Raw genomic sequence first — 27,602 nt, forward strand, 5'->3', positions numbered from 1 at the left:
GATAATGTGTGTCCTCCTTGTAAAGGTCAAAGAGTTTAATGATTTCTTTGAAGTCTCCCAGCACAATAGAGAACACCTAAGGAGTGACAAGGCGGGTCATCATGCCAAGACCACTGACTCACCAGACCCCTGGCTCCAGGGATCTTATGGAGGACTTACAGAGGACACCGAAACACTCGTCTTTGCTGCTGGATGCGAGAGGACACGTGCACCAGAACATAACCCTCAATAGAAACCCCAGATACCAAGCGAAGATGAGACTCACTCTTCTTTCCTTTCTGAGTCTCCCCGACCCTCTGTCTGTATCTGCTCTCTTTCTAGAGCTTCCATAAACTCTGCCCTCACCTCCTCTCAGCTCACATTTGATTTCCATCCTGCACAAAGCCAAGCACCCTCTTGGCGGGTCCTGTGGGACCCCCTGTGGGTCCTTGGACCCAGACAGCCTGCATCAACCTGATACATGTATATATTGCAAAATGATGACCACAATCAGGTTAGCTAACACTTCCATCACCTCACGTAATTACCATTGTTTGGTGTATGGTGAAACATTTAAGATTTACTCTTAGCAGCTTTCAAGTACATAATACAGTACTGCTAACTGTGGTCACTGTCTCTGAAGTACATCCCCAGAACTTAGTCATCCCATCACTTGCAGTTTGTGCCTTTTGATCAACTCTTCCCACTTCCTGTACCACCCACACAATCTGGCTGCCCCTGGCAATCACCATTCTATTCTGTGAGAGTTCTTGACATATCCTGCATACTAGACCCAGGATTCCCTCTAAAGGAGATCTTGGGCCATGGAGTCTTCCCTGGGAGTCTAGACTCTCAAGTGTCTCAACACTGGTTAGAGAAGAAAAACTTCCCCTTCATTCTCTATATTCTAGGACAAAGGAGAGTCTTGCTAGCCTAGTCTTTCTTTTCTCTCCTTTTCCACTGAAGGCCTGGTTGCCTTGACTTCTTGTGAGATTGGCTGGAAATGCAGTCGAACCATCCGTAAATGTTAGCTAGATGGTAAGTTTCCAATCCTGGATAATGAGCCTGGTTCCTGGGGAAAAACAACTCCAAATATAGTTTAGACTATGTCAAATTATCTTGTTACAGTCTTTGTTACCTGAGACAGTGGTGAACTTTCAGAGCTGAAACCCAGGCAAACCTGATAAGTCAGAGCCCCAGGGCATTGGCACCTGCCCTAACTTTGCATTGCCCAACATTCACAGAGGCAGGGAAATCTGTTCTTTCTGATGCTGCAATCAGTCCCAATTTATATATATGCAGATTACCTAATGCCATTCTCAAATAAGCTGCTTATTGATTTCACAGTTTCTGAGGAGGTAAGGCTTTCTGAGTTACAGACTGTAAATGGGTTCTAAGCAAAACAGTTCTGCCCACATAACATTGCAGTTATGACCTGCAGTTATGGAAACATCTTTTCAACCAAGGTGAGTTCTTTCTTTTTTTTTTTTTTTTAAAGATTTTATTTATTTGACAGAGAGAGACACAGCCAGAGAGGGAACACAAGAAGGGGGAGTGGGAGAGGAAGAAGCAGGCTTCCTGCTGAGCAGGGAGCCTGATGCGGGGCTCAATCCCAGGACCCTGGGATCATGACCTGAGCTGAAGGCAGACGCTTAACGACTGAGCCACCCAGGTGCCCCAAGGTGAGTTATTTCTTACAAGTATTTCTTCTTACAACAGATATTACTTACTCAAATAATGACAGCGTTAAAGTTTTGATGGCAGATAATTAATATTCTTAATCCCATAAAATGAAAATAACATCTTTGGCATGTTCCTGGGCAATTCATTGCTGGAAATCATAAATCAAAGTGTTCCTCTAACTACAATAAACATCGAAGTTTGACTTTAAAGATTATGACTGTATATCATAATCACACAATAAATATGTTAAATGATGAATATTTTTTAGAAAATTAATCATACAAAGAAAAGCACTTCCTCTGATGCCAAGTTATAACATAGGCCAGTGGTTTTCAAAGTGTGGTCTAGGGAAGCCAAAGGGTCCCCAACACTTTTCTGGGGGAACATGAGGTCAGACTCTTCTCAGAATAATACTAATATTTGTCTAATTTACTCTTATGAGTGTACAATTGAATTTTTCTGAGACTACATGATGTGCAAAACCAAAAGAGATTGAATGCAGAAGCAGATATGAGAATCCAATTGTCATCTATCAAGGCAGACATTAAAGAAATTTGCAAAATTGTAAGACAATGCCAACTTTCTCACTACATTTTTTTTTCTTTTGGGAATATTGTAACCAAGTCCAAGCCTTTTTTACTTGCCACACAACACACCAGTCAGTCGAGAGGCAAGATGTTGGGGCAGGGAAAGAGACTGTAATTGGAAAGCTAGCAAACCAAGGAGATGGCAGACTATTGTCCCAAAAAACCATCTCCCTGAGCATGAGATTTGAGCAGGGAAGTGGGAGGGGTGGGAGTCAAAGGGTGACTGATGTCTGTTGACAACTGAGGGAGGGTTTGTAGCTCCTTTGTCTTGGGTCAGTTGATTTTTGTTACAGGATTCTGGTCATGTCATTCCCGTAAACCTTAAACATAGCATAGTCTTTTCTGTGTGTAATTTCTTACCTCCTTGGATGAGGTAGGTTTTGGGTAAGAAATCAATTTTGTAATTCATGGCTGCAAGCAAAATTCCTTTGATGACACCAGGCCTACATGCAGGGTTAAGCAGAGGTTTCTAAGCTATAGGTCACAGCACCAAGGGAAATAGAAACAAATGGAGTCAGACATGCCCAGTTTCTCCTTGTTACAATATAACTACTTTCCACAAGCTGTGTTATTTATATTAACATGTAATAGATTTATTATTGTTATTTTGTGTTCTATAATTTAATTTTTTAAAGTTAATTTACAGTAAAACTGAACTCTTTGGGGGTGCACAATGCCATAAGTTTTTTAAAATATAGATTTGTATAGTCACCACCATAATCAGGATACAGACCCATCACCCTAAGAAATTCCCTGGTACCGCGCCTTTGTAGTCACACCCTTCCTACAAACTCTCCCCCAAAGTCCTGGCAACCTCTGGTCAGTTCTCCATCATTATAGTTTTGTCTTTTTGAGATTGTCATGTAAATGAAATCATGTAGCATGTAACCTTTGAGACTGGCTTTTTCCAATCAACATTATGTCTTTGAGATCCAGTCAAGTTGTTGGTTCCTTTTATTGTTGAATCATATTCCATTCGTTGGATGGCTATGAGTAAGGAAAGGGTTAAGGTATAGGCAGGGAGACTTGGGGGGGTGGGGGGCGTGCTTACTAGGCTCTGAAACTATCCCTGGCAGCAAAAGCGCTAAGACAAGAGATAAGGGAATAGACCAGACCACCCGGCCCTGGATGTTAAGGAGTATTTTTCTTTGGCAGCTGCATTGTAATCACAGAAGATGCCCAAACCTCAGAGAAGTAAGGCATTAAGGATGTTATCAACAGTCCTTGCTCAGACCAAGGTGGCACCAGAATCTCAGAATCTCGAGGCCACAAGTTTCCCGGTCAGTTCTCAATAAAGACCACCGGTGACAGCCCTCAGTGGCCACCCATTCGGGATCCCTGTCACTCTAGAGAGCTTTTCCTTTCCTTTCTGCTCTCACCTTCATTCAACAAACTTTCGCTTCACTTTAGCCTTTTGTGTCTGTGAGATTCATTCTTGGACTTGGTGAGACAAGAACCCTGCAAGCCCCTTACAGCTACACCATAATTTGTTTATCCATTCCCCCCACGAAGGGCTCTCAGTTGTTTCCTATTTTTGGATATTATAAGTAAAGCTGCTACGAAACATTCCTGTGCAAGGTTTTTTGTAAACATAAGTTTTCATTTTTCCTGGGTAAATACCTAGAAGTAGGATCCTGGATCATATAGTATGTGTACGTTTAGCTTTACTTAAAAAGTAGGGAAACATTTTCTAGAGTGGCTGCACCATTTTGCCTTCACACTGGCAATTCCTGCCAATTCCAGTCGCTCTACATTCTTGACAGCCCTTGGTAATGTCAGTGTTTTCTACTTTGGTCCTTCTAGTGTTGTGTGGTCTCAGTATGTTTTTATTTGCACTTCCCTGATGGCTGATGATGTTGATAATCTTTTCATGTGCTCATTTGCCATCTGTATATCCTCTTTGAAGAAGTATCTGTTCAAGTCTTTTGCATATTTTTTACTTGAAGTCTTTGTTATCCAATGTTGTAATTTGAGAGGTTTTTACATACTCTGGATACTAGTTTCTGCCAGATAAGGGATTTGCAAATATTTTCCCTAGTCTGTGGCTTGTCTTTTTATTCTCCTAACAGTGTATTGTGCAGAGCAAAGGTTTTTAATTTTATGAAGTTCCATTTATCAATTATTGAATGGATCAGGCTTTTCACATCATATTCAAGGACTTCTTGCCTAAAGTCAGGTAATGAAGATTTTCTTCTCTGTTTTCTTCAAAAAATATTGTAATTTTACCTCTTACATTTACGTTTATGATAAATTTTTAGTTAATTTTTGTATAAAGTGAGGTTTAGGTCAAGGTTCATTTGTGTTCCAGGATGACCTGTGTTACAACACTATTTTTACAAAGGCAAATTCATTTTTTGGCAGGGAGGAGGGGGTATTTGTCTTTTTTTTTTTTTAAGATTTATTTTTATTTTGGCTGGAGAGGGGCAGGGGGAGAGAGAGAGTCTCAAGCAGACTCCACGCTGATTGCAGACCCCAGTGCAGGGCTGGATCCCAGGACCCTGAGATCATGACCTGAGTGGAAACCAAGAGTCAGACGCTTAATCGACTGTGTCACCCAAGTGCCCCTATCTTTTTTAATTGAAAAGCTAACAGACTATCTAGTTATATTTCCTTCCAAACCACAAACTGAGTAGTCACTGAGTCTCCGACCAACATATTCAAAGCTGAAGATTAAAAATGCAAAAAGTCCTTAGATCCAATTAAGGGAGCCTTGTTACATAACAGGCTAATCGATTCTGCTGGTACTCCTTAACCATAGGAAGCTGGAAGACAACCTAATAACCCCACTCAAAACATTTACCTCAATTAGCCTTCTTCCAGTTTCCAACTCATGAATAAAGATACATTGTTAATTCTATTTCAGAAAATGTTTTGCAACATATTTTATCTACAATGCCAACTTTAAAAAGGTCATTAAACTAAAGTTAACTACACAATAAACGAGGCAGAAATCACTCTACAAAGAGAGGGAAAGCCCCAAATGCCACCTTCTATAGAGAATCCATAGTTCAGTTTTATTCAGGGCAAATAAAAAAGAAACTTTTGATCATACTGGAAGAAACTCAGCGATAAATTTGGAATCTATTCAAGCTACACATGCAAGGAAGACAGTATTTTGCTCAAGCAACTGATTTTCTGCTGCATTTGTCTACTATTTGTCTAATTTTTTTTTTTTGAATTTTCAAATCACTAAATTCCTTTATTGATTTTTGGGTTTTTTTTAATTTGTCTAATATTAACAATTATAAGCAGAGCAGTGCAACTAGTAATTGGAACTATCCTTACAGTGTTACAGTGTCAGGCCCCACACTTCACTTCTCTTCACGCCACTGGTTCTCTTTGTTACCTCAGCTTCCTCTTCTTCAGTAAAGTCATTCTTGATATTGAAGGTCTCGTGAACCTCCTCAGAAGTTTTCCCCTTGATCATATTGACATCAGTCTTGCATGGAATATCATGCAAACCTTTGATGTCTAAGTAGCTCGCAGCCAGAATAAGTTAAAAAAGTGTTTCTGGGTCAACTTTCAGGAATTCTGGGTCCCAAACAAGGATATCATCTGTTTGCTTTTCTTTGTTCTCATCATCCTCAGGGGGAGGAGGTTCATCCTTGTGGTTGTGTGAACCACTGAATTGATCTTTTGTAATATTGCTGTGTTGACATTTGGTAGAGGAACTGGGTCATTATCTCCTCCCTCATCCATTCCCAAATCTTCCAAAATGGGTCTTGATAATCACAGACTGTTTGGCAATTCCAACATCAACCTCCAATATCTCTCCATCAGAACTCTGCAGCTTAATTGAAGGCATGGTGCTCCCTCTCAAGGAGGCTGCAGGCCAGAGGCTGACAAGAGCAGAACAGCCTCAGCGACAAGAAGAGAAAGGTGGAGAACAAGACCGCTCAGCAAATTCTCTTTGAATTGCTTTTTGCACCTTTGCCAACAATCAATTTGCCATCAACTCACATCCATCAGAAAGGCTACTATCAAAAAACCCACAAAAATAATAATAAAGTTAAGCACAAAACCCCAGAAGATAAAAAGTGTTGGAGAGGATGTGGAGACACTGGAATCCGTGCACTTTGGGAGGAAATGTAAACTGGCACAGCCATTGTGGAAGATAGTAGGGGGGTTTGTAAAAACTTGACAACAGAATCACCACATGATCCAGCAATTCCACTTCTGGATATATAACCATAATAATTAAAATCAGGGTATATAAGAGATATTTGTACACCCATTTTGGAAATTTTTTACTTAAATTCAATTCAGTTAGCATACAGTATATTATTAGTTTCAGGGGTAGAGTTCAGTGATTGATCAGTTGCATATAACACCCAGTGCTCATTATTTCAGGTGCCCTCCTTAATGACCTTTACCCAATTACCCCATCCCCCCCCAACTTTCCCTCCAGCAACCCTCCCTTTGTTTCCTAGAGTTAAGAATCTCTTGTGGTTTGTCTCCCTCTCTGATTTCATCTTATTTTATTTTTCCCTCCCTTCCCCTATGATCCTCTATTTTGTTTCTTAAATTCCACATGAGTGAAATCATATGGTATTTGTCTTTCTCTGACTGACTTATTTTGATTAGCATAATCCCCTCTAGTTCCATCCATGTCATTGCAAATGGCAAGATTTCATTCTTTTCAGTGCCTGAGTAGTATTCCATTGTATATATACCACCTCTTCTTTATCCATTCATCTGTCAATGGACATCTGGGCTCATTTCATGTTTTGGCTATTGTGGACATTGCTGCTATAAACATTGGGGTGCCTGTGTCCCTTCGAATCACTATGTTTATATCTTTTGGATAAATACCTAGTAGTGCAATTGCTGGGTCGTAGGGTAGCTCTATTTTCAACTTTTTGAGGAACCTCCATACTGTTTTCCAGAGTGGCTGCACCAGCATGCATTCCCACCAACAGTGTAGGAGGGTTCCCCTTTCTCCACATCCTTGCCAATATCTGTTGTTTCCTGAGTTGTTCATTTTAGCCACTGTGACCGGTTTGAGGTTGTATCTCATTGTACTCACACAATTCTTTAAGTATGATAAGAAGGAAATGAAATGAAATTTCTCATTTAATCTTACTCAAGACTTATCCTTTCTCTGGGAAGATTGCTTTCTGTGGTGGTGCACAGAGATTGAAGAGGGATGCATGCCTAGTTGGGGAGGAAGAAGGGAGCAAAGTGACCTAGATCAGCAGAACATACTCTTGAGAAGTGATGGGAAAATGCCATTTGCAGCCTGATCTTTCTCATATATCCAGCATTACTAAAGGATAATAATTTTCCTGAATGTGATGAGAAAAAAAAAAGTAAGGTTGTAGACTATGACATGAGTATGGTAGTTCCCTCCCAGTGTGCTCACCAGCAGAGCACTGGAAGCAATTGTAACAGGGAGACAATTGCATTCGTTTTTCTCTTTTAGTGGGCATCTCCTTTGCCTGATATTTTGTTTTTCAACTTAAAATGGTTTTCATTTTTATACCTGTAAGATAGGTAGCTATTCAACATTCCTTCATATCTCTATCTCTATCTATCTATCTATCTATCTATCTATCTATCTATCTATCTATCTATCATCTATCATCTATCTATCATCTATCTATATAATTACACACACACACACACACACAAAATCCTGTAAAGCAGCAAAACATTTGTACAAGTTCCTCTCACCAGGGTTTTATCTTTTCTCAACTACCTTCTTATTTCTTACTGATAGGATAATGTTAAAACATATCATTGCTTTATTCTAGTGGTGCATTATGATATTGGTGTTTTCCTTGGAAGAGTTAGCATTTTATTTTTGCCCTCCTTCACTTTGGTGAATGCTTCCTTTATGAGGCCCATTTAAAAATCTGTCAGGAAGTTATTTAAACAGGTGTCTCCGTATCTCTGTGTATGTGCATGACACTGAACCATGGTTTGTTTTTATTTGCTCCTCCAAGCAGGTGTGAGTCAGGGGATATACCCTGTTGTTGCACATTTAGATGGTCTCAGATACTTTTATAATTAATCCCATTAAGAAATTTTCTGAGCATAGATTTTTGTTGTGGATACCAGAGAACACATCCTTAGAGGAAATCAAAGGAGGTATAAAATAGTGTGAAATACCACATCTCCTATTCACGTTTTATGAACATTTATTTTAGGCCAGTTTTGTATCAATTTCTTTCATACATCAATGGGTCTACACCCAAACCCAATTCAGATTTTGAAAGTCTTAGAATACTTAAAAATGTGCTGTATTCCTGAACATTTGCATATGAAGGAACTGAAATGCTCATTCTCTGATGTCTATTTGGTTGGTATATAACTATGCTTCTTCAGTACTAAGTAGCTGGATGAAAATGGTCATCAGACCTGCCTTAGAGCTGACAATTTGTTGAGTCCAGTGTCACTAACTCTTCAAGATAGCTTTCAGAAACATGATAATTAACCTAATGTTGATGGATGTCTGAGATTCATATAATACCAAAATATCCTTTTCTTTATACCTTTCCTTATAGTACTTTAAAGTTTGCATTATAGCGCTTTGACCTGTCATTGCTTTGAGAATGTATCTGTCTTTATCTCCAAGTTCTTATCCATTTTAATTATTGTATCATAGAGAGTGATGTCAATATTACACTTTGTACATAGATTACTCAACTGGATAACTTGTTAAAGTGTTTATTCTGATTAAAATGTTAATAGTGGAAAGAGCTGAGATGCCCTTCAACAGATGAATGAATGAAGAAGATGTGGTCCATATATACAATGGAATATTACTCAGCCATCAGAAAGGATGAATACCCAACTTTTACATCAACATGGATGGGACTGGAGGAGATTATGCTAAGTGAAATAAGTCAAGCAGAGAAAGCCAATTATCATATGGTTTCACTTATTTGTGGAACATAAGGAATAGCATGGAGACATTAGGAGAAGGAAGGGAAAAATGAAGGGGGAGAAATCGGAGGGAGAGATGAACCATGAGAGACTATGGACTCTGAGAAACAAACAGGGTTTTAGAGGGGAGGGGGGTGGGGGGATGGGTTAGCCCGGTGATGGGTATTAAGGAGGGCACATACTGCATGGAGCACTGGGTGTTATATGAAAACAATGAATCATGGATCACTACATCAGAAACTAATGATGTATGGTGACTAACACAGCATAATAAAATTTAAAAAAATGTTAATAGTGAATAATCCAAACTCAGGAATTTTATGTACTTTACTTTGGTAATGTGTGAAACAGAAATCTGCAGAAGGAAGAGGAAAGTGTTGGCCACTGCATTTGAAAGTTCTGATTCCAACTGAGGGTATAGGGCCAATGAATTTTCAGAGTTCCTGATAAATTGGTACGGTAATTTTAAGCATCTTTTGGGCAAAAGTTAAGCACTGTGATTGAATGGTGTTGTTTTCAGGTTCTCTCTGATCAAGTATTTAATTGTTTTACTGCCACACAAAAACACAAAAACCAAACATGTAGCTTTCAAAAATACATTAGAGGTAATTTTGACACAATGTTTATATAAAGAACTAGTGGTGATATTTTACCCATAATTGAATTCTTTGTATAAGTACATTCTAGGTCATAAATTCCTATCTCTGAATGTATTTTCTTCAAGATTATGTTGTATTCTGTTTTATTGCATGTGAGGTATGTGCAAATCCAGTTGTGTAGAATCATGAGATACATATTTACAATAAAGTCTCTCCCTCTGTCTGCATCTCTTCCTGATTCTTTCTGATTGCTCTGCCTCTTTTTCCCTCATCCCCATTCTCTCTAAAATGTATGTATGTTTTTACAGTACTTTAAGTCCTATTAAGCTCAGACTGAAAGGTCTTTTATACCTATGACTGATGCCAACACAAGGTCCATTATTTGATTTTTTGTATATTAAATCATAATGATTTCCTTTTTATGATAATGTGGAACTAAATTAGTAATAACCTATGTAATTTCAATGAGTACATCATTTATTCAGTAGTTACTGATGAAATCCCATGGCCATGTCTTACGATAAATCCACCCGCCCCACCTTTTTTTTTTTTTTTTAAGATTTCTTTTAAAAATTGCTAAATGCTTGGGACTCTTGCTTGGCTTAGTCGGTGAAGCGTCCAACTCTTCATCTCGGCTCAGGTTGTGATCTCTGGGTGGTGAGATTGAGCCCCATGTTGGGCTCGGTGCTCAGCAGGGAGTCAGAGCTTGCTTGAGATTCTCTCCCTCTGCTTCTGCCTCATCCCCTGCTTGTGTGCTCTCTCTCTCTCTAAAATAAATCAATAAATCTTTAGAAAATAAATTGCTAAATGCTTGTTGTTGTTTTTTTTAAAGATTTTATTTATTTATTTGACAGAGACACAGTGAGAGAGGGAACACAAATGGGGAGAGTGGGAGAGGGAGAAGCAGGCTTCCTGCTGAGCAGGGAGCCCGATGTGGGGCTTGATCCCAGGACTCTGGGATCATGACCTGAGCCGAAGGCAAACGCTTAACGACTGAGCCACCCAGTCGCCCCAAAATGTTCGTTGTTTTTTTTTTCAAGATTTTGTTTGAGAGAGACAGAGAGCATGAGCCGGGGGGAGGGGCAGAGGGACAGGGACAAGCAGACAACCGCTGGAGCAAGGAGCCTGGTCCCAGGACCCCGAGATCATGACCTGAGTTGAAGTCAAACACTTAACCGACTGAGCCACCCAGGCACCCCCAACTACACTTTAAGTACTTGGTTGTCAAGGGACATTTCTATCACTGCAGAAAGTTCTATGAGACAGTGATATGTGAGCTCTGATATGAGGGGGAATTCAGTACTTCACAAATCAGAACACAGCAGCTGTTCGGCCAAGTTCTCACATTTATTACTGAACCCACCTACTGGTGTAGAGGCACAGTAACAGACAAAAATCATTTCCCTGATAAAACATGTCTATTGGCCAGGTAGGAGGGATGTTTACAGAGTGATAAGATAGGAACACGTGATCTTCATGCAGCTTAAATATGTGTGCCAATTAGGTGTGTCATCGCATGATGTGCGATGCCTTATAGACTAACCCTGGTTCTCCAGTGCCTCCTCTTGGAGTTGTGCCTGATTTTATTACCAGTTTTCATCCAAATCCACTGGGGAATGGGACAATTCTGCTTTTGTTTCTTGGTCAGGAATCACTTGATCCTGATAGTCTTGTGAGAAGACATGGCGAGGAACAGTCAACCACACACACCAGGATGGTGGCAAAAAGGAGAAAGGAGCTAAATGCTTGGTCTTGACAGGAAACATGTGCTAACAGAGGATGGAACAGAAAAATGGCACTCTTTCACTGGGTTTATCCTGCTGGGTTTCTCTGAGCGGCCTCAACTGGAGCTAGTCCTCTTTGTGGTTTTTCTGATCTTCTATATATATATATTTTTTTTGAAGATTTTATTTATTTATTTTTGAGAGAGAGAGAATGAGAGACAGAGAGCACGAGAGGGAAGAGGGCAGAGGGGGAAGCAGACCCCCTGCTGAGCAGGGAGCCCGATGCGGGACTCGATCCCGGGACTCCAGGACCATGACCTGAGCCGAAGGCAGTCGCTTAACCAACTGAGCCACCCAGGCGCCCTGATCTTCTATATGTTTACTCTGCTGGGAAACACCACTGTCATTGCATTTTCCCAACTGGACCCACGTCTTCAGACTCCATGTACTTTTCCCTCTCCAATCTAAGCTTTCTGGGCTTGTGTTACACGACCAGCACTGTCCCGCAGCTCCTGGTTCAGCTCAGTGGAGTCAACAAGTCTGTCTCCTTTGGTGGGTGTGTAGTTCAGCTGTTCCTCTCCCTAAGGTTGAGAGGCACAGACTGCATTCTCTTAGGGGTCCTGGCATTTGACCGCTACACAGCCATCTGCAGGCCCCTGCACAGCACAGTGATGATGCACCCCCATCTCTGTGCCTTGCTGGCTTCTGCATCCTGGTTCCTTGGTTTTGCCAACTCCTCACTGCAGACAGTGCTCATCATCCTTGTACCACTTTGTGGGAGAAATAAACTAGATCACTTTTTTTGTAAGGTCCCCTGGCTGCTCAGGCTTGCCTGTGTTGGCACCACTGTTTATGAGTCAGAGATCTTGTCACTGTAATCATTCTCCTCACACCTGTGGCATTAATGACATTCTCCAACAGTCAGATTGTCTTAAGAAGAAGGTCAGCTGCAGGGCAGAGGAAAGGTTTGGGACATGTGGGTCCCACATCACAGTGGTCTCCTTGTTCTATGGCACGTCCATCTACATTTTACCAAGCTCAAAATGACTGGGCAAAACCTCAAAACATAGGCTCTATTTCTGGCCCAAGCACATATTGTACATCTGCTTCAAGAACAAAAAGATAACTTAAGAAAAGCCATTGCAAACATAAAGATAGGAAAAACGAAAGAACCTCTCTGGCTCCCAAAAGGTTAAAGTCATACCAACTTGCACACATTAAAAACGTAAGAAGTCTGTAACTTTCTGGAATGTTCTTCCTCATGATGATGTATAACTCTGTATGTAAAACAAAACAGAACAAATATATAAACCTGACGCAAATGTTCCTCCCCGGAGAACTCCCTTCTTTGTGAAGATTGTGTCTCCCAGGCCGCCGTCCTGACTTGGGTTTGAATAAAACTCTCTTCCTTTCTCTCTAAACTATTTAAAAAGTTTCGCACATTCAGTGTCGACAATAACAATGTGTTTTCTTTTTAAGTGAAAAATAAATGTTCCTGGTTCACAACTCCAACAGCACAGAAGGGCGGCTGTTCTTCATCCTGGAGCTTCCCTGAAGAACGAAGCGTATGTATATATATTCCAGCACAAACGGGCTCATCCTAGAAGGATGCTTTGAAGGTCCAAGAAGCACTATTCCCTCCATGGGTGAGACCAGAAGGTGAAGCTCTTCCCACTTTGGGTCTTAAAATTGCCTTGGAAATGCGGGAAACCATTGCATTTCCTAAAGCCCAAGCCTCGGAAGGTCTGAGTGCAGCTGACCTTGCCGGGAGCCGGGAACAGCTCTGCAGGCAAGGTTGGTGCAGAAAGGGAAGGGGCAGGGCTCTGGGGGTGGTCTGCAGCTAGAGGCGTCCGCGGAAGGGTCCGGATATCTGGCGTGGAGGGGAGGCCTGCCCACGACCCCACCCATGCCTGCGCCGCCAAGCCAGGTGTTGGCGTGAGGAGGGGCCTCCTGGACCACCTGCAGTCGCCGGGAAGCGCGGAAGTAGGGGCGGGTCGCCCAGTACAGGCAGGCGCAGCATCCAATGGGCTCGGGGCACCACCCTCCCGACCAATCACCGCATGGGGGCGGAGCTACCTCTCTGTGGGGTGGAGCTACCTCTCTGTAACCCGGAGCTGCCCCGGAATGCAGAGATGGGGCAGGTGAAGAGGCGCTCTGAGAGAGTGGACCTGTGGAGTTCCCGGCTGGGTGAGTACGCTCTGTGGGCCGGTGTGGGGGTCCTGGGGATAGGGTGCACCCTGGGTGGGAGACGGGGTCCTCGAAGGGCGTGGCGACTCAGATGAGTTTTCTTTTTCCCGTGAAAGTCTCTTCTGCCGATGTTGGTCAACTGGCTGTACCCCTAGACCCGTGAACTCCAGGGCGCCCGTTCACCCGAACTTTTGTGGGATGGGTTGCAGACATTTCAGGGTTTCCCGTGTTCCCCGGGAAGAGTGCACGTAAGGACTGCACACAGTCCCCAACTTCCGTGTCCGTAGGGGGATGGTGGTAATGGTCCGTCAGGATCGTTTGGGAGGGTCCTCCAGGTTCCTGCTCCCCCAGGCACAGGTGTGGTGGCAACAAGCCCCAGAGCCGTCCCCCAACTTCAGCATTGTGCCCCGAATTCCGCCCCTCCCCCCGCCCAGGAATGGTGGTAATGGGATGTCAGATTCGTGCAGGAGGGTTCTCCAGGTTCCTGCTCCCCTAGGCACAGGTGTGGCGGTACAAGCCCCAGAGCCGTCCCCCAACTTCAACATTGTGCCCTATGTCCCCCCAGGGATAGTGGTAATGGGCTGTCAGGATTGTGCAGGAGGGTCCTCCAGGTGGAGGCCTGGAGGCTGGAGTAAACCAGACCCCACTCAAGTTGCATGAGGAACAGGTGAGTTGAGGCGTTCATTTGGAAGAATAATTTTGCTTTTCCAAAAAAGACAAAGTCATTGGTCTACTTTAAAATGAAGATAATTACTACTTAAGAAACAAGTATGTGTTTCCCCTTCTCCCAGAAACCGAAGCAGGTGTGCAGGCTATAGGTGGGAAATCCTACTTATCCCCAGCTGACAGCATTTCTCTGCTCTGGCTCCAGGAGACCCGAAGTTTTGAACATCAGCATGTGAGTCAGTGATGCAGCTTGTCACAGGACGACAGTGTTCAGAGAAAGCAGCAGGTACAATTGGCACAATGTCATCTTCATGTCAGGGACTCACTTTTGCTAGAGGTAAAACTTCTCATTAACCCCAAACCTCCTGAGCTTTTCTCTTTTCTCTAGTTGAACCACAGAGTAAAACTTAAGTAGCTGTCAGCCTTCTGGATTTGGTGCAAGAGTTACTTAATTTCCCTGCAGGTAGAGCATTGCAGGGTATAACATTTTATCTGTTCATTTATTGCTTAGAAAATGTATTCTGAATATCTGTTTCCTAGAAATAACTTATTAGAAAGGGAAGATGAAATTTACTCTTTGTGCCTCTTTAACATTTACTTTGTTCCTTAATCTAACAGTGTTTATTCAGCTGGGCCTAGGATATTGGTTTAGTGTCTAATATATGGAGTTAGGTGGCTTTTTGTCGTCGGATACAGACTTGGATGATGTCTTGTCATTTATCAAAGGTGATGTTCATAATTGATTAGTCTTTCCATCAAAAGAGTTACAATTAGGATAGAGGGAAAATTCAAAATTATTCAAAGTAGCCTTTACCATTTTAAAGTTGAGCTTGACTTCCAAGTTTTACTAAATGTATCATCTAGATATTTTGAGGTGCCGTATTTTCTCTGTAGTTTCTTTGGTGGTGGCGTCAGAAGGAGAGTCTTCGGGAATTCTCCTGGATAGAGGCATGCTGGTGGCTTCGAGGGGCTTGGCGTCAGGAGCCCCAGGGTGAATTCTGGAATTGCTTGCCTGACACTGGGTCAGTCAGGTCATCCCACAGAGTTTCTGTTGCCTCCTCATGAAATTGCTGGCAGATAATGTTCTGCTTAAAGAGGAACCCTCCCATCCTGTTGGTGGGAATGCAGGCTGGTGCAGCCACTCTGGAAAACAGTGTGGAGGTTCCTCAAAAAGTTAAAAATTGAACAACCATATGATCTAGCAATTGCACTATTAGGTATTTACCCAAAGGATACAAAAATGCAGATTCGAAGGGTACAAGCACTGTGATATTTATAGCAGCATTATCAACAATAGCCAGACTATGCAGAGAATCCCAAAGTCCATGCACTGATGAATGGATAAAGAAGATGTGGGGTACATATATATATGATGAATATGACCCAGCTTCAAAAAGAATTAAATCTTACCATTTGCAAGGATGTGGGTGGATCTAGAGTATAGTAAGCTAAGCAAAATCAGTAAGTCAGAGAAAGACAAATACTCTATGATTTCACTCATATCAAATTTCAGAAAGAAAACAGATGAACATGGGGTGGGGGAGAGGCAAACGAGGAAACAGACTCAACCGTAGAGAACAAACTGAGGGTTGCTGGAGGGCAGATGTGTGGGGAGAAGGGTTATATGGGTGATGGGTATTAGGGCATTTGTTGGGATGAACATCAGGTGTTATATACAGGTGAGGATTCACTAGATCCTACACCTGAAGTGAATATTACACTGCATGTTAACTAACTGGAATTTAAGTAAAAGAAGAAAAGAGAAAGACAATGTTCTGCTTCATGAAGAGTGAGGTTAAAATGTAGTGATTTTGGCTGTACTATTCTGTAGATGATAGTTTTAAAACACCCTGTTTTAGGATACACTAGTCCTCGGAAGGCTGCGATGAAAGATTTAGATCTCAGAGCATGTTCATGTTCCATTGATATGTTACTTACAGTTTGCACAGGTGGGAAGGTAAGTGGAGAGAAATAAGACAGAAGGAGAAAGTAGGTGTGAACCATTCATTAGGTAGCCTTCCACCTTTCTAATGAGAGCCTTGGGCCAGTGTCATTTTGGAAGAAGAGGGGGAATCGTGGAGCTCTGCAGCAGATGGGGGAGTTCCAGGTCTGGGTAAAGCTGACAGGGGTCCCACAGGAGAGCTGAGTGCATTCTGCAGGAGGGTGTGGGCAGGGCGGGCTCCAGGGTTGGCTGTGGGTCTCCCGTGTGAGAGTTGTGACACGTGAGGGCCGTGAGCAGGTTCCTGGCTGAGGACAGGTGAGGCCCGGGTGGAGAGCTGGCCGAGCACCTTCTTCTGTGCCACCAGCCTCACCCAACACACACAACCTCATCGTGAACACCTCTGTTACCTGTGTTGACCGTGGGACAGGTGAACTTCTCTAGGCATCATTTTGATTTTTTGGCACTATTGTTAAAGGTACTTTTGTCTCAAGTTCCTCCCTTTAGTAGCAATTCTAATGATAATGGAAATTTTTATCTTTTACCATCCGTGGGCCTGGATCCTGGGCTCCCAGAGAAGCTATCCTTTAACATTTTACCAAGGTCAAAATGACTGGGCCAAGCCTCAGAGTATGGGTCCTATTTCTGTCCCAAGCACATATTGTACATCTGGTTTGAGAAGAAAAAGATAATCCCAAAATGCCATTGCAAACATAAAGATAAGAAAAACAAAAGAACCTCTCTGGCTTCCATAAGATTAGAGTCATACCAACTTGTACAAACTGAAAACATAAGAGAAAGTCTGTAACTTTCTTGAATGTTCTTCCTCATGATGATATGTAACTCTGTATGTAAATCAACACAGAACAAATATATAAACCTGCCTCAAATGTTCCTTCCCCGGAGCACTCCCTTTTTTGTGAAGATTGTGTCTCCCAGGCAGGCAGCTGTCCTGACTTGGGTTTGAATAAAACTCTCTTCTTTTTTCTCTAAAGTGTTTAAAAGGGTTTGTTCATTCAGTGTCGAGAATAACAATATGTTTTCTTTTTAAGTGAAAAATAAATGTTCCTCGTTCACAACTCCAACAGCAGAGAAGGGCGGCTGTTCTTCATCCTGGAGCTTCCCTGCAGAACCAAGCATATGTATATATATTCCAGCATAAACGGGCTCATCCTACAAGGATGCTTTGAAGGTCCAAGAAGCACTATCCAGTCCATGGGTGAGACCAGAAGGCGAAGCTCTTCACGTTTAGAGCATTAGTTTTTGGGTTTAAAACTGCCTTGGAAATGCGTGAAACCATTGCATTTCCTAAAGCCCAAAGCCTCAGAAGGTCCGAGCGCAGCTGATCTTGCCGGGAGCCGGGAACAGCTCTGCAGGCAGGGGTTGGTGCAGGAAGGGAAGGGGCAGGGCTCTGGGGGTGGTCTGCAGCCAGAGGCGGCCGCGGAATGGGCCGGGTGTGTGTGGGGGGGGCGGACCCCTCCCATAGCCCCCGCCCACGCCTGCGCCGCCAAGCAGGTGTTGGCGTGAGGACGGGCCTCCTGGACCACCTGCCGACGTAGGGAGCCGCGGGCCTGAGGGCGGGTTGGCCGGTAGAGGCAGGCGCGGCATCCAATGGGCTCGGGGCACCACCCTCCCCGACCAATCACCGCGTGGGGGTGGAGTTACCTCTCTGAGGGAGGACCCGGAGCGGCCCCGGATGCAGAGGTGGGGCAGAAGGCCAGCTCCCGGAGAGTTCACCTGTAGAGTTCCCGGCTGGGTGAGACCACGCTGTGGGCCGGGGTGGGGTCCCGGGGGTAGGGTGCACCTCGGGTGGGAGTTGGGTCCTCGAAGGAGGCGGGGAGCGAGCTAATCCCGCGAACTCAGATGAGTTTCCTAATCGTTGAAAGTCCTTCAACGGGCCGTATCCCCCAGCCCCGTGAACTCCAGGGCTCCGCTCACCCGAGCTTTTTTGGGATGGGTTGCGGACATTTCAGGGTTTCCCGTGTTCCCCTGGAAGAGTGCACGTAAGGACCGCACACAGTCCCCAAGTTCAGTGGGGTGCCCCCTGTCCCCTGGCAGAGTGCAGGTAATGGACCTTGAGTAGCACCCCGAGTTCAGCAGGGTGTCCCCTGTTCCCCCAGGCACAGGTGTGGCGGTAACAAGCCCCAGAGCCGTCCTCCAACTTAGCATTGTGCCCCATGTTCCCCGGGTATGGTGGTAATGGGCTGTCAGGATTGTGCAGGAGGGTCCTCCAGGTGGGGGCCTGGAGGCTGGAGTAAACTAGACCCTACTCAAGTTGCATGAGGAACAGATGAGTTGAGGTGTTGATTTGGAAGAGTCATTTCGCGTTTCCAAAAATGTCAAAGTCATTGGTCTACTTTAGAATGAAGATAATTAGTACTTAAAAAACAAGTATGTGTTTCCCCTTCTCCCAGAAACCGAAGCAGGTGTGCTTGCCATAGGTCGGAGGTCCTACTTATCCCCACCTGACAGCACTTCTCCCCTCTGGCTCCATGAGACCCGAAGTTTTGAACATCAGCATGTGAGTCAGTGATGCTGCTTGTCACAGGACGTCAGCATTCAGAGAGAGCAGCAGGTCCATTTGGCACAATGTCATCTTCAAGTCAGGACTGGAGGTAAAACTTCTGATTAACCCCAAACCTCCTGGGCTTTCCTCTTTTTTCTAGTTGAGCTACGAAGTAAAACTTAAGTAGCTCTCAGCATTCTCCATTTGGTTCAAGAGTTACTTTCCCTGCGGGTAGAACATTGCAGGGGATCTGATTTTCTCTGTTCATTTATTGCTTACAAAATATATTCTGATCATCTGTTTCCTAGAAGTAACTTTTATTAGAAAGGGAAGGTGAAATTTACTCTTTGTGTGTTTTTAAGATATCTTTTGTTCCTCAATCTAATAGCGTTTATTCAATTGGGCCTAGGATATGGTTGAGCGGCCAGCATCTAGAGTTAGGTGGCTTTTTGTCGTCAGATACAGATTCGGATGATGTCTTGTCATTTGTCAAAGGTGATGTTTCATAATTGATTAGTGTTTTCATCAGAAGAATTACAGTTAGGGTCAAGGGAAAAATCAAAATTATTCAAAGCAGGCTTTTACTGTTTAAAAGTTGAGCCTGAGTTTCTAGTTTTTCTAAATGTATCATCTAGATATTTTGACATGCCGTATTTTCTCTGTAGTTTCTTTGGTGATGGAGTCAGAAGGAGAGTGTTTGGGAATTCTGGATGGAGGTATGCTGGTGTCAGGAGCACTGGGTTGAGTTCTGGAACTGCTTGCCTGAGCCTAGGTGCGTCAGGTTATCCCACAGAGCTTCCGTTGACTCCTTATGAAATTTGTGGAAGGTAATATCTATGGAACGTCTTTTTTTTTAAACATTTTATTTATTTGACAGAGAGAGATAGCGAGTGGGAACACAAGCGGGGGGAGGGGTGGGAGAGGGAGAAGCAGGCTCCCCACTGAACAGGGAGCCTGATGCGGGGCTCGATCCCAGGACCCCAAGATCACCACCTGAGCCGAAGGCAGACGCCTAACGACTGAGCCACCCAGGCGCCCCTCTATGGAAAGTCTTTTTCCACAGAAACTGTTCTGCCTAATGAAGAGCCATTAAAATTGAGGTGATTTGGGCTGAATTATTCTGTAAATAATAGTTTTAATCCCCCCGTCATAGGATATGGTATTTTATTATACAAGGAGTCCTCAGAAGGTTGCAGTGAAAGAATCCGATCTCAGAGCATGTTCATATTCCATTGATATGTTACTTACAGTTTGCACAGGTAGGAAGGTAAATGGAGAGAAATACGACAGAAGGGGAAAGTAGGTGTGAACCATTCATTAAGTAGCCTTCTACCTTTGGGCCAGTGTCATTTTGGAAGAAGAGGGGGAATCCTGGAGCTCTGCAGCAGATGGGGGAGTTCCAGGTCTGGGTAAAGCTGACAGGGGCCTCAGAGGAGAGCTGAGTGCATTATGCAGGAGGGTGTGGGCAGGGCGGGCTCCAGGGCTGGCTGTGGGTCTCCCGTGTGAGAGTTGTGACAGGTGAGGGCCGTGAGCAGGTTCCTGGCTGAGGACAGGTGAGGCCCAGGTGGAGAGCTGGCCGAGCACCTTCTTCTTTGCCACCAGGCTCACCCAACACACACAACCTCATCATCTGTCCCTGTTAGTCCAGTTCAGACGTCTCAGAGTTGCCAGGCCGAGACGTTTGTTTGAGCTTCTTTCTTTGTGTGTGAAGTTTCAAAACTTTGATTATGGAAATGACGGGTCGTCAGAACATCTGTTACTCTTTCATTTCCTGCTCTTTTTTCTTTTTTTAAAATTTTTTTTAAATTTTTTATTTAGCAACTTTTTTTTTTAAAAATTTTTTTATCCTGCTTTTTTTTCAATCACCAAAGAGAATCATTCTTGCTAGTGGAAGGGGCTATCTGTGTGTTTTTATTTCCCATTTTAATTAAACAATGGGAAAACAATCTTCAAAGATATTAAAAGAATCCTTTGTGAGTGTTCATGTTTTCCTGTTCCATGTACCACATTCCAATATTAGAAATTATGTTTTAAAGTAAAACACAGCCGCAGATCTGTAACAGGGTACGGTGCCCTTTGTGAGAGGGACACATGGAGAAGGAGTGTAGGTTCTTTAGGAGCTTGGGGAGTGTCTCGTCGTGCTCCCAAAGGAAATCGAGCCCCCTGTTAGCCTTCCCAATGGGGCTGCTTACCTGGTGGCCCATCTTGGGCTCTGGAAGCTTGACCCCGTGAATCGCTTGCGACTTGAGCTGGGGAATTTATGAAGAAAACAAGGAATCCTGGAGGGTGCCTGCATCCTTTGTGCTCGGACAACTGCATGTCGCAAAGGAACCCATCACCCGTGAGGCGTGTCGGGATCCCTGAGGGTGTGGGCCTCGCTTCCTGGGCTGAGGTTGTGTCTTCCTCCTTATCTGGACCAGAGCCAGGGTGTGTGGCTATGGAGATCCAGACCCTTATGTGACCATGTCATTATTATTATTATTATTTTAAGAGAGCAATATAGACATTGACTTCGAGATACAAATATCAAAAGGAAAAACACAAGGTCAAATATATATATATAATGACTCAACTCGTGGCATGTCTCATTCGTATGGGTCATGTAGGGCTGCCCGTATGAGAAAGACGAAGGAGTTATATTTTGATAGAAGTGTGCTGTGCACACATAGTGTTTTATTCTCTCATTTGCCTTATTTCTCTGAAGGGAAACTAGAGCGGTGACTGGAGCTTGGTTTCCGACTTTAAGGAATGGGAGACAAGTGAATTGAAAGAGCAGTGTTGATGTTGACATGGTGCTCAGTGCCCAGTGAGCGAATGTTTGAAGCTCGGACTCGGAAGCGTTGGTGTTCAGCGAGGATGTTGTCCGAGTTTCTAGCACATGGAGTCACTTGGCTGGTGTGCCTCATCGGGCCAGTTCCTGCCTTTCTAAGGGCAGCTTGGAAGTGGCTTGAAACCCTAGGGCATTTGTGGAGTGGCCTGGATGGGACAGCTGTGTGGGCCAGTGTAGACACCACCCAGGGAATTCCAGAGGTAACGATGAGCACATATGTGAGGCTGGAGTTTGCTTCTCCGTGAGAAGCATTGAGCTGGAGTGGAAAGAAGTCGCTGGGTCTTATGACTCTCTGTGTGAGCAGGTCTGAGCCTGGCAGGGTAGTCGGATCAGATAGGTGGGAGGTTGTGACGCCGTGGTGGTGGACCATCGCTCACGATGGGCAGGCCAGCTTGCTCCAGGGATAGGGACTGGGCTCTCCTCCCTGGCCAGCCCTCCTGCTGCAGATGTGATAAGAGAGTTGCTTCCTGTTTGGTTCTCGAACCCTTGGCTCAGCAGGGTGGTTGGTGGGAAGCAGCTCACTCGCAGCATTATCGATTCTTGTGCAGTGTGCCCCCTGCTTCCTCAGAGGAGGCACAGCAGATGTCCTGTGCAGCAAAGCTTGGTTTGTGATGACATCACAGGAAAGAGGGACAGGTGCACCACTCTGCTTGACCACAGGAGGATTCCGGACTTTAATCACAGGTGGTTGGTGCAGGGAGGAGAGATGTTTGTTTCCCAGGACCTTGGGCAAAGGGAGATTTGGGTCCTGGGACGGGTCTCTGCTCAGCTTTCTCAGATGAGCACCTCAGGCAAGGAGAGGACGTGTGTGTGCTCACCTGTAATCGAGGAAAGTGTCTGGTTTCAGGTCTCATGGGCAGGTGGAGTCCTCGTATGGCTCATTTTCCTGATGGTGTTCAGGGTGCAGTAGGTGGACCCCCTTGTCCCGGGCATCCTGGCTGTGCAAGAGCTCTGGGGCACCTTTTCCCCGGGGCTTTGGACCAGGAAATTGGAGGTAGTCCATGGTGAAACCATCCGTGTAGGCCTCCGTTTCTGCCCTGCCGAGATGGACTGGTGACTGTGATAAGTTCTATATGTGGAAATATAGAGCAGGAGACAGGGCTGGCATGCTGAAGGGGAGGTGGGGGTGGTGCTTGCCATTCACGTAGGGGCCAGGTGGGACTTCACTAGGAAGGTGATCCTTGAGTCAAGATCTAAAGAAGGTGAGTGATATCACATCAAGCGCATTCTAAACGGAAGGGAAAGCGTGTGCAAAGGCCCCGGGGCAGGAGCATACCAGGTATGTCCAGGAGCAGCAAGAAGGCCCTGTGGCCACAGGAGACAGCTTAGGACATGGCCTCAGGGAGGGGACAGAGGGAGACAGAAAGTCACTGCAGGGCTGTGACCCCATGGGACCCTGTTTCACTGGGCCTTCCTGGCTACAGTGCTGAGAACAGGTGACAGAGGGTTGAGGATGGGCAAGGGAGGTCCATGATGAAGCTTTTCCAGGAATTCAGGCAAGAGATGGGCTCCAGTGTGGGCCAGACAGGTGGTCTCGGAAGAAGTGGTTAGTCCTATTCTGAGTACATTTTGAAGATGGAGCTCACAGGATTTGCCAATGGATTAGATATTGGGAGTGGCAGAAAGGAGGAATTGGGGTAACTCCCAGCTGTGGTTTGTTGTCCTGAGGAATGGGAAGGAGGAGGTTTCTGGGGGTAGGAGGTAGTCCGTGTTCCCCATGCTGAGGAAGGTGCCTCTCACGGTGGATCTGCTGATGCGTGTGTCCGGGAGAACATTTAACATCTCCTCCCGCAGCAACTTTCAAGTACAAGTATCCCCCACTTTTTAAAAGTTCATGGTAAGACATTTGGGTTTTTTGAAAGATCTACGTCATTACTCGGCTTCAGTAACAGGAAGAAACCTGAAGAGGATTTCCGTCTTATGAAAGAAGTCGAAAAGTGAGCCTCGCGTTCAGCATCTGTTTTGCGGGGAGCCACTGCAGAGGCAGCCTGCACCCCAACCAGCTCCTTCCTGGGAACCGCTCTCTGCGTCCAGCCCTCAGCACTTTGAATCGTGTCTGTGAGCATCTGCTGTGTTTCATCTCCATTTATTTTGGGCATCCCTTAGGAAGTTGTGCCCTGAGGCCTAGGAAAAGCCAAAGAGAAGTCATTTTTGGAGTGTGAGCACGCTCACTATTTTTTCTGTATAAATGAATGGTAATTCCTCCTTTGGTTTACACCATTTCTGCTGTGAAAGGTTTCCTAGGAACACTGTACTTCCAAATAGCGGGGGGACCTGTACCCCATCCTGCAGGGTTAGCTTTAGTCTCCATGCTGCAGAAAACGTTCCATGACTTACGCATTTTATCACTCAAACATGTGCCTTTGACCACCTTCCCACGTGCCCCCCCCATCCCCGAACCTGGCAACCACCCATCTGTTCTCAGTATCTATGCGTTCAGTATTTTTGTTTCCGTGTGGAATGTCCATGACAGCACCTGGTATTTGTCTTTCTGTGTCTGAGTTACTTAGCATAATGCTCCCAAGGTCTCTGTTTCAATGTCTGGTTACTGTGAATAATGCTGCAGTGAACATGCATCTGTCTTTTCGAGGTAGTGTTTTTGTGTTCTCCAAAGAAATCCACTCAGTAGAGCCATTCCTGGGTCATGTGATAGTTGTATTTATTTTTTCAGGAAACTCCATACTGTTTGTCACAGTGGCTGCACCAGTTTACATTCCCACCAACAGTGCACAGGGTCCCCTTGTCTACACACCCTTGACCACACCTGGTGTCTGTCTCTGGGATGATTGTCATCCCTACAGTTGTGAGATGATAGCTGATTGCGGTTTTGACATAGGTTTTCTTGACGACGATTAGTGATGTTGAACAACTTTTTCTGTGTCTGTTGGCCATGCGGGTGCCATCTTTGGAAAGTATGTATTCACATATTCTCCCCATTCTTTGTACAGGTCTTTTTTGTTTGTGTCTTTTGATTTGTAGGAGTGTTTTGTGTATTTTGGATATTAGTTTCTTCTCCCACATATGATTTGCAGATTGTTTTTTCTCATTGGGTAGGTCGCCTTTTAAGTTTTGATGGTTTCTTTTGCCACATAGAAATTTTTGTTTGATGTCGTTCCACTTGTTTATTTTTGCATTTGTTGCCTTTGCTTTTGGCGTGCGATCTAAAAGACTCTTTGCCAAAACCAATGTGGAGACACTTACTACCTGTGTTTTCTTCTCGGAGGCTTATGGGTTCAGATTTTATATTCAAGTCATTCATCCATTTAAAATTTTTATGTGTGCTGTAAGAAAGTGATCTAGTTCCATTCTTCTGCCTTTAGTGTCCAGTTTTCCAGTACCATTCACTGAAGAGACAGTCCTTTCTCCATTGTATATTTTCCGCTCTTGTGTCGTAAGTTAAGACCATATATGTGTGGGTTAGTTTCTCAGGTTTCTTTTTGTTCTTCTTCTCCTCCTCCTCTTCTCTTCCCCTTCCTCCTTCCCCTTCCTCTTCCCCTTTTCCTCCTTCTCGTCCTCCTTTATTTTTTTGTTTTACAGTTTATTTTTTGGGAAAGTATTTTTCTTGTTGGAATATATGCAGTGTGGACTTTTTTGATTACATGTTCATACTATTTGTTAGGACATTTCTCTGACATGTGTGTTTTTGTCAATGAGTTGCTGGATCTATAGCTTTCAACAGGTTTAACATTTGGGTAGAACTACTCAATAAATGTTATATTCTTCCATCAGATAAGGGACTGTGTCTGGTCGTCTTTTGTGATGCAATCAGTTGTGTTGATTGATATCTCTGTTTCCTTTTCCATGATAGGTTTATTAAAGCGATTTTAATATTTCTTAAAAACATGGATTCTAAATCATCCTTATTTAATAATATATATTTATATAAAACAAGTTTAAAGAAATGCATTTATTGGCATCAGCTGTTGAAAGAGGACATAAATATTAATTCCCATTCAGAGTTAATAATAATTGTATCAGAACTAAGTTTAAATATACCTTTAATGTACCGACTCTATGAATAAACTTTGCCAAAAGTGCTATGATTATCATTTTCTGAGCTTTCTCTTCTGTTCCACTGAGCTGTGTTTCTAGGCCAGTACCATACAGTTTCGATGACTACAGCTTTGTCATCTTGCTTGAAATGAGGGAGTGTGGTGACTCCTGCTCTCTTCTTCTTTCTCCTGATTGCTCTGGGTATTTGGTGTCTTTTGTGATTCCATACGAATTTTAGGACTGTGTTCTATTTCTTTGAATAATGCCACTGGAATTCAGATAGGGATTTCATCACATCTGTAGATCACTTTGGTTGCGATGGACATGCTAACATGATTACTCTTCGGTTAACGAGCATGGCGTATGCTTTCACTTATTTGTGTCGTCCTCCGTTTGTTTGACTCATCCATTCCCCGTCAACACACCCGTGTTTTTCCTTCCTTTTCCACCATGTGTTCAGTGTACCAGCTCTTTCTCATTCTTGGTTACTTTTAATCCTAGATTTTTTTTTTCTTGATGCAATTGTAAATGGCATCGCCTTCTTATTTTCTGTTTGTGAAGGTTTGTCATCGGTACACAGAAATGCAACAAGTTGGGGCGCCTGGGTGGCTCAGTCAGTTAAGCGTCTGCCTTTGGCTCAGGTCATGATCCCGGGGTCCTGGGATCGAGACCCACACTGGGCTCCCTGCTCAGTGGGGAGTGTGCTTCTCCCTCTCCCTCTCCCACGTACCCTGCTTGTGCTGTCTCTCTCTCTGTGTCAAATAAATAAATAAAATCTTGAAAAAAAAGAAATGCAACAGGTCTCTGTATATTGACTTTGTATTCTGCAGCTTTACTGAATTTGTTTATTCTAACGGTTTTTTGGTGGAATCTTTAGGGACTTCTATATATAGTATTATGTCATTTGCAAATACTGACAGTTTTCCTATTTGGATTTCATCTTTTCTTTTTCTTTCTTTCTTTTTGTCTAATTGCTTTGGCTAGGGCTTTCAATACTGTGTTGAATGAAAGTGATGAGAGTGGGCCTCTTTGCCTTGTTTTTGATCTTAGTGGAAATGTTTTCAGCTTTTCAGCCTTGAGTATGATGTCAGTTGTGAACTTTTCATATATGGACTTTGTTGTCTTGAGGTGTTCCCTCTCTACCCAGATGGTTTAGAGTTTTTATCACAAATGTATATTGAACCTGTCAAGTATTTTTGTTGAGGTACAGCTGAATGTGGGGGCTCGCTGGGATAGGCATGCAGATGTCTCCAGGTCATAGACCTTTCCGAAGTTCCACATGGCACGGGATCCTTCTGGGTGGTGGCCTGAGTCCTCTCCTATTCCCCAGGTGTCCCCAGTGCCTGGGGCTTTGTATCCAGGACTCTGAGGACAAAGCCATCAGAACCCAAGCCAGGGTTAGGGTTCGGGACTAGGGGCATAACAGGTCCGATCTGCAAGCACCGTGGCAGGCTTTCCAGGGGACTGAGTTGAGGGCGTCGATCAGGATGAATGTCATGCTAGGGATTTTGGCCAGAGTGCCGCTGAAAGCGGGGGTTCGCTAGGATGGGCATACGGAGTTCCCAATGGCGAGGTTTCCTTCTGTGTGGCAGTCTGAGTCCTCTGGTATTGCTCAGTTGTCACCAGTCCTTGGAGTTTAGAGGAAGATCTCTGGGGACAGGCCCTTCAGAAGCCAAAATAGGGTTAAGGTTAGGGCTTAAGTGCATGGTAGGCCCGATCTACCAGGACTGTGGCGAGCTTCCCGGGGGGCTGTGTTGTGGGCGTGGGTCAGGGTGAGTGCCAGGCTGAGGATTTTAGGCCCGACCGCTGAATGTGGGAGATTGATGGGGTGGGCATGCAGGTTTCTCTTGCCCTGAATGCTTTCTGGAGTCCAAATGGCAAGGTTTCCTTCTGGGTGTCAGGCTGAGTCTTCTGGTACTTCTCAGGTGGTCTCAATTCCTGGGGCTTTGGAAACAGGCCTCTGAGGATCGACTCCTGAGACTCAAAGCTAGGTTGCAGTTAGGGCCTAGGGCCTTGGCAGG

General features: G+C 44.2%; 1 long non-coding RNA gene and 1 pseudogene across 2 annotated transcripts; one reads left to right on the forward strand and one right to left on the reverse strand.

The window, feature by feature from the left end:
• Window positions 1-5,560: 5,560 nt before the first annotated feature.
• Window positions 5,561-6,222, reverse strand: LOC118026258 (annotated as a pseudogene).
• Window positions 6,223-13,569: 7,347 nt separating this feature from the next.
• LOC118026405 lies at window positions 13,570-18,995 on the forward strand. Of its 2 annotated transcripts, none has more exons than XR_004683560.1 (4): window positions 13,570-13,647; window positions 14,519-14,599; window positions 15,208-17,471; window positions 18,667-18,995. It is a non-coding gene; the product is annotated as an uncharacterized LOC118026405 (long non-coding RNA). The 2 variants fall into 2 exon arrangements; XR_004683561.1 differs by having other exon boundaries at window positions 17,305-17,471.
• Window positions 18,996-27,602: the final 8,607 nt, after the last annotated feature.

The sequence above is a fragment of the Mirounga leonina genome, unplaced genomic scaffold (genome assembly GCF_011800145.1).
Source record: "Mirounga leonina isolate KUSES-001 unplaced genomic scaffold, KU_Mleo_1.0 Mir_224, whole genome shotgun sequence".
NCBI lineage: Eukaryota > Metazoa > Chordata > Mammalia > Carnivora > Phocidae > Mirounga > Mirounga leonina.